The following is an 11,069-nucleotide window of genomic DNA, read 5'->3' as shown; positions in this document are numbered from 1 at the left end:
AACAGCTTTAAAAAAGAATTAGTGTCCCAATTCGCTTAAAAAGAGAACTGTCGCAATGAAATTCAGCATAAAACATTTTATGTAACCGTAAATTCGCCCTCCAAATTTTATGAGGATCGACTCATATGAATGGCGTCCTTCCCCCAAGCATATTTCAGAAAAATAGTTTTTTAACAATAAAGTGCTAGAATATATCGGAGGCGAGGTATACTTTTATTATGAAAACTAAATTACATTTTACTCTCATAACTGGTGTATGGGGTTATATGGTCGGCCTCGCCCGCCTATAATTTCGTATTTGTTATTTTTATATATCCGATAGTATCTATGCCTATTTAGTATAGCAATGAAATTTGATATTCGTAAATCCCTGACGAGCCAAAACCTCTCTACCAAATTTTATGTGGGTCGGTTCATAATTGACCCTACCCCCATATAAGGTCCCGTTAAAAAAATGACTTTAACGCTCATTACTGGCTTAAAAATACGAGTATAGCGATGAAATTCGATACACATATGTTTCATGCGAGTCAAAATCTCTCTACCAAGTTTTATGTGTTTCGGTCCATAATTGACCCTACCCCTACATAAGGTCCCATCCAGATAAATACTTTAACGCTCATTACTGGCTTACAAGTACGAGTGTGAGATGAAATTTGAGATAAGTAAGTTTCTTACTCGCCAAAAGCTAAGAAACTTTTATAGGAACGTAAATCTTCCTACCGGAAAGTGTATGAACCAAAATTGGTCTAAAAAAATTATGAAAAATTTTATAAAAACGGTCAATGATTCACCCTACCTCTCATATAAGGTCCTATCAGTAAATTTGATGAGTAATATCACCCTGATGTTTATAGAAAAGCATATTCGGCATAGCCGAATATAGCACTCTTACTTTTTTTTGATATTTCAGCTTGTAAGTTAGTAGAGTCATCTTAAGTCCAAAAACTTTTTAAATTCTCTTATTTAGTACTTTATAATGTATAAAATAGCGGAAAAATACTTAAAAATTCGGGATTTTAAAATCCCGAAATTTCCCGGGATTTCATTTTTTAAAATCCCGGTTTTCGGTACTTTCAAATCCCGAAAATCCCGGGATTTTCGGGAATCGGGAATTCCCGTTTGGCATCCCTACTTGTAACTTACATAACCACTTACTTTTCAATGACTACTACATACTTACCATCTGCATTACATTTAAGTATTCATATAATGACCTTCATAAACTATAGACTAGACTTACATAGACTATAGACTAGACAGGATTATAGGCTAGAGTAGACTATAGACAAGACTATAGACTAGACTATAGACTAGACTATAGACTACACTATAGACTAGACTATAGACTAGACTATAGACTAGACTATAGACTACACTATAGACTAGACTATAGACTAGACTATAGACTAGACTATAGACTACACTAACTATAGACTAGACTATAGACTAGACTATAGACTACACTATAGACTAGACTATAGACTAGACTATAGACTAGACTATAGACTAGACTACAGACTAGACTATAGACTAGACTATAGACTAGACTATAGACTAGACTATAGACTAGACTATAGACTAGACTATAGACTAGACTATAGACTAGACTATAGACTAGACTATAGACTAGACTATAGACTAGACTATAGGACTAGACTATACTATAGACTAGACTATAGACTAGACTATAGACTAGACTATAGACTAGACTATAGACTAGACTATAGACTAGACTATAGACTAGACTATAGACTAGACTATAGACTAGACTATAGACTAGACTATAGACTAGACTATAGACTAGACTATAGACTAGACCATAGACTAGACTATAGACTAGACTATAGACTAGACTATAGACTAGACTGTAGACTAGACTATAGACTAGACTATAGACTAGACTATAGACTAGACTATAGTCTAGTCATAGACTAGACTAGACTATAGACTAGACTATAGACTAGACTATAGACTACTAGACTAGACTATAGACTAGACTATAGACTAGACTATAGACTAGACTATAGACTAGACTATAGACTAGACTATAGACTAGACTATAGACTAGACTATAGACTAGACTATAGACTAGACTATAGACTAGACTATAGACTAGACTATAGACTAGACCATAGACTAGACTATAGACTAGACTAGACTATATACTAGACTATAGACTAGACTATAGACTAGACTATAGACTAGACTATAGACTAGACTAGACTAGACTATAGACTAGACTATAGACTAGACTATAGACTAGACTATAGACTAGACTATAGACTAGACTATAGACTAGACTATAGACTAGACTATAGACTAGACTATAGACTAGACTATAGACTAGACTATAGACTAGACTATAGACTAGACTATAGACTAGACTATAGACTATAGAGACTAGACTATATAGACTAGACTATAGACTAGACTATAGACTAGACTATAGACTAGACTATAGACTAGACTATAGACTAGACTATAGACTAGACTATAGACTAGACTATAGACTAGACTATAGACTAGACTATAGACTAGACTATAGACTAGACTATAGACTAGACTATAGACTAGACTATAGACTAGACTATAGACTAGACTATAGACTAGACTGTAGACTAGACTATAGACTAGACTGTAGACTAGACTATAGACTAGACTATAGACTAGACTATAGACAAGACTATAGACTAGACTATAGACTAGACTATAGACTAGACTATAGACTAGACTATAGACTAGACTAGACTAGACTATAGACTAGACTATAGACTAGACTATAGACTAGACTATAGACTAGACTATAGACTAGACTATAGACTAGACTATAGACTAGACTATAGACTAGACTATAGACTAGACTAGACTAGACTATAGACTAGACTATAGACTACACTATAGACTACTAGACTAGACTATAGACTAGACTATAGACTAGACTATAGACTAGACTATAGACTAGACTATAGACTAGACTATAGACTAGACTATAGACTAGACTATAGACTAGACTATAGACTAGACTATAGACTAGACTATAGACTAGACTATAGACTAGACTATAGACTAGACCATAGACTAGACTATAGACTAGACTATAGACTAGACTATAGACTAGACTGTAGACTAGACTATAGACTAGACTATAGACTAGACTATAGACTAGACTATAGACTAGACTATAGTCTAGTCATAGACTAGACTAGACTAGACTAGACTAGACTAGACTAGACTAGACTATAGACTAGACTATAGACTAGACTATAGACTAGACTATAGACTAGACTATAGACTAGACTATAGACTAGACTATAGACTAGACTATAGACTAGACTATAGACTAGACTATAGACTAGACTATAGACTAGACTATAGACTAGACTATAGACTAGACTATAGACTAGACTATAGACTAGACTATAGACTAGACTATAGACTAGACTATAGACTAGACTATAGACTAGACTATAGACTAGACTATAGACTAGACTATAGACTAGACTATAGACTAGACTATAGACTAGACTATAGACTAGACTATAGACTAGACTATAGACTAGACTATAGACTAGACTATAGACTAGACTATAGACTAGACTATAGACTAGACTATAGACTAGACTATAGACTAGACTATAGACTAGACTATAGACTAGACCATAGACTAGACTATAGACTAGACTAGACTATAGACTAGACTATAGACTAGACTATAGACTAGACTATAGACTAGACTAGACTATAGACTAGACTATAGACTAGACTATAGACTAGACTATAGACTAGACTATAGACTAGACTATAGACTAGACTATAGACTAGACTATAGACTAGACTATAGACTAGACTATAGACTAGACTATAGACTAGACTATAAACTAGACTATAGACTAGACTATAGACTAGACTATAGACTAGACTATAGACTAGACTATAGACTAGACTATAGACTAGACTATAGACTAGACTATAGACTAGACTATAGACTAGACTATAGACTAGACTATAGACTAGACTATAGACTAGACTATAGACTAGACTATAGACTAGACTATAGACTAGACTATAGACTAGACTATAGACTAGACTGTAGACTAGACTATAGACTAGACTATAGACTAGACTGTAGACTAGACTATAGACTAGACTGTAGACTAGACTATAGACTAGACTATAGACTAGACTATAGACAAGACTATAGACTAGACTATAGACTAGACTATAGACTAGACTATAGACTAGACTATAGACTAGACTATAGACTAGACTATAGACTAGACTATAGACTAGACTATAGACTAGACTATAGACTAGACTATAGACTAGACTATAGACTAGACTATAGACTAGACTATAGACTAGACTATAGACTAGACTATAGACTAGACTATAGACTAGACTATAGACTAGACTATAGACTAGACTATAGACTAGACTATAGACTAGACTATAGACTAGACTATAGACTAGACTATAGACTAGACTATAGACTAGACTATAGACTAGACTATAGACTACACTATAGACTAGACTATAGACTAGACTATAGACTAGACTATAGACTAGACTATAGACTAGACTATAGACTAGACTATAGACTAGACTATAGACTAGACTATAGACTAGACTATAGACTAGACTATAGACTAGACTATAGACTAGACTATAGACTAGACTATAGACTACTAGACTAGACTATAGACTAGACTATAGACTAGACTATAGACTAGACTATAGACTAGACTATAGACTAGACTATAGACTAGACTATAGACTAGACTATAGACTAGACTTTAGACAAGACTATAGACTAGACTATAGACTAGACTTTAGACAAGACTATAGACTAGACTATAGACTAGACTATAGACTAGACTATAGACTAGACTTTAGACAAGACTATAGACTAGACTATAGACTAGACTATAGACTAGACTATAGACTAGAGTATAGACTAGACTATAGACTAGACTATAGACTAGACTATAGACTAGACTATAGACTAGACTATAGACTAGACTAGACTATAGACTAGACTATAGACTAGACTATAGACTAGACTATAGACTAGACTATAGACTAGACTATAGACTAGACTATACTAGACTATAGACTAGACTATAGACTAGACTATAGACTAGACTATAGACTAGACTATAGAGACTATAGACTAGACTATAGACTAGACTATAGACTAGACTATAGACTAGACTTAGACTAGACTATAGACTAGACTATAGACTAGACTATAGACTAGACTATAGACTAGACTATAGACTAGACTATAGACTAGACTATAGACTAGACTATAGACTAGACTATAGACTAAACTATAGACTAGACTATAGACTAGACTATAGACTAGACTATAGACTAGACTATAGACTAGACTATAGATAGACTAGACTATAGACTAGATCTAGACTAGACTATAGACTAACTATAGACTAGACTATAGACTAGACTATAGACTAGACTATAGACTAGACTATAGACTAGATATAGACTAGACTAGACTAGACTATTAGACTAGACTATAGACTAGACTATAGACTAGTTTACCAGACTAGACTATAGACTAGTTATAGACTAAAACTTAGACTGAAGATATAGTCGTTTGTAATTACTCCAGATTATATGCGAAATAGTAAATATTTATTACAATTATTTGACCGAAATCACCAAGCGCCAGTTAAAAATTTCCAAATTCCCCGCTAACCGCTAGAATGCTTTTCCCCGCAATTGTAAATTACGTCAGATTGAAAGGAAAATTGTTAAAATGTCTACACTGACAACTATTCAGTTTAAGAATAAAAGAAAAGGCAAGAGCCTCCTCTTGAGTACTTGTTATTAAACTTTTTCCCATGTTCCTACAAACAGGACTCATAAAGTCCTGGAAAATATGTATGTATATTAAATACGTTGACTGCTCCTATTGCTACCGGAAAAGCTACTTGTTATTGTTTTTATTAAGGCTGTTGTTTTTGTTATTATGCCAGCAATTTCAGAAACCCCGTAAAAATCTATGGTTTGAAAAGAAGATGACAGTTGACACAAATGATTGGTTATGTGTGGGTGGTTGGTGAGCGTTTATTTAACTATATATTACATAAACATACATGCATATGTATTTTATATACGTTTATATAAAAATGTTTACATGTTTACTTTATGTTTCAAGGAAAACATCTTAAAGAAAATAACAAAAATATTGAGATGAAAATATATTCATATACTTGTGCGTTGGAGTACAGAACGCACATACTTATGCAACTAAGTATAAATACATATTTTGTATTTATAGAAAAAAATACAATAACCTACTCTTTACATACTATATGCTTATTTAACATGGTTATGTATATATAAGGGAGAAAAAAAAACATATAAAAGCATAAACATCAAAATCCATGAACCACGTTATATGGGCACATAATATGATTATAGAAATTCCACATCATATAAACGCCGTCAAAGTAATAAATTCGTGTACAGTAGGTTAAGAGGATGGAAGTTTTTGAAGTAAAAAACTTCTAGCATTCTAAAATGGTATTCACTATAGCTAAAGATACGTATCAAATTAAATTATGAATACCAGGGATTTCAAAATTTCCAAAAAGTGGTAGCGGAATATAAGTTGTTTATTTGGCAGTTGCTCTTATTAAGTAACATATTAGCAGCATTTTTTAAACAATTGGATTTATTAAATCTAAATTTTAGTTCTGGTACTGTACGCCAGGTGGATAAGGCAAAAGGTTTAAATCGAGACTAAACAAATTTCAAATCATAATGTCAGCAGCGACCAACAGATGGAGTTATTTCAAAACTTAATATTAAAATCATAAATTTTCCATAAAATTTGTAACAATTTTTGCAAAAATTGGTATTTGCACTAAAATATCATGTGTGCAATATTTTAGTTACAGGAATTTTGTTTATTTTCCTATTTTTACACATTTTAAGAAATATTGCCATCTATTGGTGAATAGCAAAATAAAACAAATTAGTTTATTTTAAAATTATTTTGGTTTTGTTCTATGAATACAAAGCATTGCCATATTGAAATTAGCTAAATCTAACTATTTTTTGGATTTAATAAATCCAAATTAGATTTACTTCTTTTAGCTGCAGAAACCGCCATGTTTGCACTAAAATTAATTTTTCTTTGACCTTATATTAGCTTACAGAGTGTATTTTCAGATAATGATGTCCAAAACTAAATTCCAGCTTCCAAAGATAGTTTTTTTCTTGAAATAAAATAAATCCAAAATAAATCCAGTGATTAAAAAAAGCCCCTATTATCCGATTTAGGCTGTAGTTGTCCGACATATGGTCTGGTATACTTATTTTTAACTAAATATCATTTAATTATATAACCACTGTGCAATGACTTACCTTAAATTATCATAATTTTATGAAAAACAACAACAACAAACGCGTTAAATCCTTGATATAATTCTCCTCCTTTTGGTAGAACAAAAATATAACAGAAATTTCTATACAATTTTGTTGTCAATGTTCGAAAGAAAAATGACTTCTGTCACTCAAAATGACAAACGGTATCAATTTGTTGTATGTTATTCTAGCTGTTGTTTCTGTATGTATACATATTACTTACACCACTATAATTGGGTTGGTATTATTCGTTTATCGAAATGCTTGTAATGTTCAAATATTAGTCCTCTACCCATCTTATAATATATCAATTGACTTAAGCTTGATTTTACAGCATACATAGATACATCAAATCCGAAGAAATACACCTAGGACTCTATCGGTCTTGTTGCGCGCTCCTTCACCAGTGCCTTATGTGGGAATCGAACCAACCACCTCTAGTCTACTTTTCTATTTTATAAAGTATTCAATTAATACTTTGATTGTTTCAATCATCGACTTAATTTAATCATCATAATAATTTGATTGAAAAGTGCAAAACTTGCTTGATACAATTATTTTGATAATTGAAATGCATTTTCAGTTTTTCTGTATACCTACTCATAACTGATGTAGAGCATTACATGATCGAGCAATCTCGACTAAACTTTCTTACTTGTTTTCATATACATTTCTATATTTTATGTTAGGTTCTTGTTTATTTATTGGATATTTTCCCACAATATTAAATATAAGTTTTCTGGTTTATTTTGTTTTCTAATAACTTATATATGTTTTTATTTGTAGCGTCTATATAAATAAAAAATATGAATAAAATATTTAATATTATAAATAAACAAAAAATACACATGTTAGCGACATCTATCCCTCGTTACAGCTAGATATTGAAGTTGATTAAATTAAAAGTGACAGCTGAGTAATAGAGAATATATTGAAATAAAAGATATTTTGAATATTGATTTAAGATTATAAAACAAATATCAGGACTTAAAAAACATACACCTTTTTTAGTTAAAATTCCACATAAAACAGGAAATCAAAGATAGATTCGACCGGAGGTGATAGTAGTAGTGTAGATTCCTGTCATAAATATTATTTTATTTGTTTATGCCTTTTCATTTAATTTATTTGTTTGCTCCTCACTGATATCTATCTATCAATTTATTTATTAATGTCTTCATGTTTTTCATACTTCTTTAGAACATCCATCAATATCATTAACAAAATCATTGTTCCTCACCATCTTAATCCTCTTCTAAAGATAAAATGAATGGAATTTTTTGCTGTCATTTAATAGACAATGAAGGAGCAAAATTTATTAATATGTTTTTAAGTAGTATTGCTATTAGGAAATTACATCATAAATTATTAAGTGTAGAATTGTTGTTGTGGCAGGGATTTCTTTTTATTGATTTCTATGACTAGTCAAAGGTCATGCATTTCTACATACATAGTAAATATGTACGTGTGCGTATGAGTGATATTAATTACTTAATGAATTATAAATAATTCCAATGAAATGCTTTCAGTTAAAGCCTGCCATTATTGGGCTATTAAATTGACATGTAGAGCTATTTAAAGTTTATTATTTATTCATTAAGAATTTAAGTACTAATTAACTTATATTAAAGTGTTGAGGTTTGATTTGATTAATTAAAAACGATATATACATAATATTTAATAAATCATATAGTTTTATGTATATAAGTAATTAAAGTTACATTAAAATGCAAATATTTGTTTTGATATTAGAATATTTACAACTACCAATGCTTTTCTAACTTATATTTTGAGCAGAGTGCAGATCTGAATATACTCGTACTGAAGTGAAACATATTACACATTAGGCTAATAACTTTTAAAGAGTTTTTGAGAATTTCAAATCGGCCCTACCCATTCAACAGCGAGTATAAAAAAGTACGTCGAAAAAGAATATCACTTTTTCCAGAGCGTTAAAAAAGTTTTCATTATGAGAACACTACTGGCTACTACGTAGTGATAGGGCCTAATCTTGGTTATAACTTTAGTATACACAGTCTAGTGAGAAACGAACTCATGATCCACATACTGATAGAACTAGCACACTACCAAGCAATACTATTCTTTCTATATATTACTCTATAGTTTAGCAATATTGTTACGGACGTGATTCTGGCGAGGTTTGCAGCTAACTAGGGACAAGTATTACTCCTGGAGGAGGTGTAGTTCTACAACAGTCTTTAGTCTATTACAATCATTTAGTCTATAGTCTAGTCTATAGTCTTAGTCTATAGTTTATCTCTAGTCTAGTCTATAGTTTAGTCTATAGTCTAGTCTATAGTCTAGTCTATATTTCTAGTCTATAGTCTGTCTTAGTCTCTAGTCTAGTCTATAGTCTAGTCTAGTAGTCTTATATCTGTCTATAGTCTAGTCTATAGTCTAGTTCTATCGTCTAGTCTATAGTCAGTCTTAGTCTAGTCTATAGTTCTAGGTCTATAGTCTAGTCTATTAGTCTAGTCTTAGTCTAGTCTAGTTTAGTCTAGAGTTAGTCTATAGTCTAGTCTATAGTCTAGTCTATAGTCTAGTCTATAGTCTAGTCTATAGTTCTAGTCTATAGTTCTAGTCTATAGTCTAGTCTATAGTCTAGTCTATAGTCTAGTCTATAGTCTAGTCTATAGTCTAGTCTATAGTCTAGTCTATAGTCTAGTCTATAGTCTAGTCTATAGTCTAGTCTATAGTCTAGTCTATAGTCTAGTCTGTAGTCTTGTCTATAGTCTAATCTATATTCTAGTCTATAGTCTAGTCTATAGTCTAGTCTATAGTCTAGTCTATAGTCTAGTCTATAGTCTAGTCTATAGTCTAGTCTATAGTCTAGTCTATAGTCTAGTCTATAGTCTAGTCTATAGTCTAGTCTATAGTCTAGTCTATAGTCTAGTCTATAGTCTAGTCTATAGTCTAGTCTATAGTCTAGTCTATAGTCTGTCTAGTCTATAGTCTAGTCTATAGTCTAGTCTATAGTCTAGTCTATAGTCTAGTCTATAGTCTAGTCTATAGTCTAGTCTATAGTCTAGTCTATAGTCTAGTCTATAGTCTAGTCTATAGTCTAGTCTATAGTCTAGTCTATAGTCTAGTCTATAGTCTAGTCTATAGTCTAGTCTATAGTCTAGTCTATAGTCTAGTCTGTAGTCTTGTCTATAGTCTAATCTATATTCTAGTCTATAGTCTAGTCTATAGTCTAGTCTATAGTCTAGTCTATAGTCTAGTCTATAGTCTAGTCTATAGTCTAGTCTATAGTCTAGTCTATAGTCTAGTCTATAGTCTAGTCTAGTCTAGTCTATAGTCTAGTCTATAGTCTAGTCTATAGTCTAGTCTATAGTCTAGTCTATAGTCTAGTCTATAGTCTAGTCTATAGTCTAGTCTATAGTCTAGTCTATAGTCTAGTCTATAGTCTAGTCTATAGTCTAGTCTATAGTCTAGTCTATAGTCTAGTCTATAGTCTAGTCTATAGTCTAGTCTATAGTCTAGTCTATAGTCTAGTCTATAGTCTAGTCTATAGTCTAGTCTATAGTCTAGTCTATAGTCTAGTCTATAGTCTAGTCTATAGTCTAGTCTATAGTCTAGTCTATAGTCTAGTCTATAGTCTAGTCTATAGTCTAGTCTATAGTCTAGTCTATAGTCTAGTCTGTAGTCTA

Source organism: Lucilia sericata, unplaced genomic scaffold (genome assembly GCF_015586225.1).
Source record: "Lucilia sericata isolate MDLA Ls3-8-SP2 unplaced genomic scaffold, ASM1558622v1 Contig002578F_arrow, whole genome shotgun sequence".
Taxonomy (NCBI): domain Eukaryota; kingdom Metazoa; phylum Arthropoda; class Insecta; order Diptera; family Calliphoridae; genus Lucilia; species Lucilia sericata.
This window is presented reverse-complemented; position numbering follows the sequence as displayed.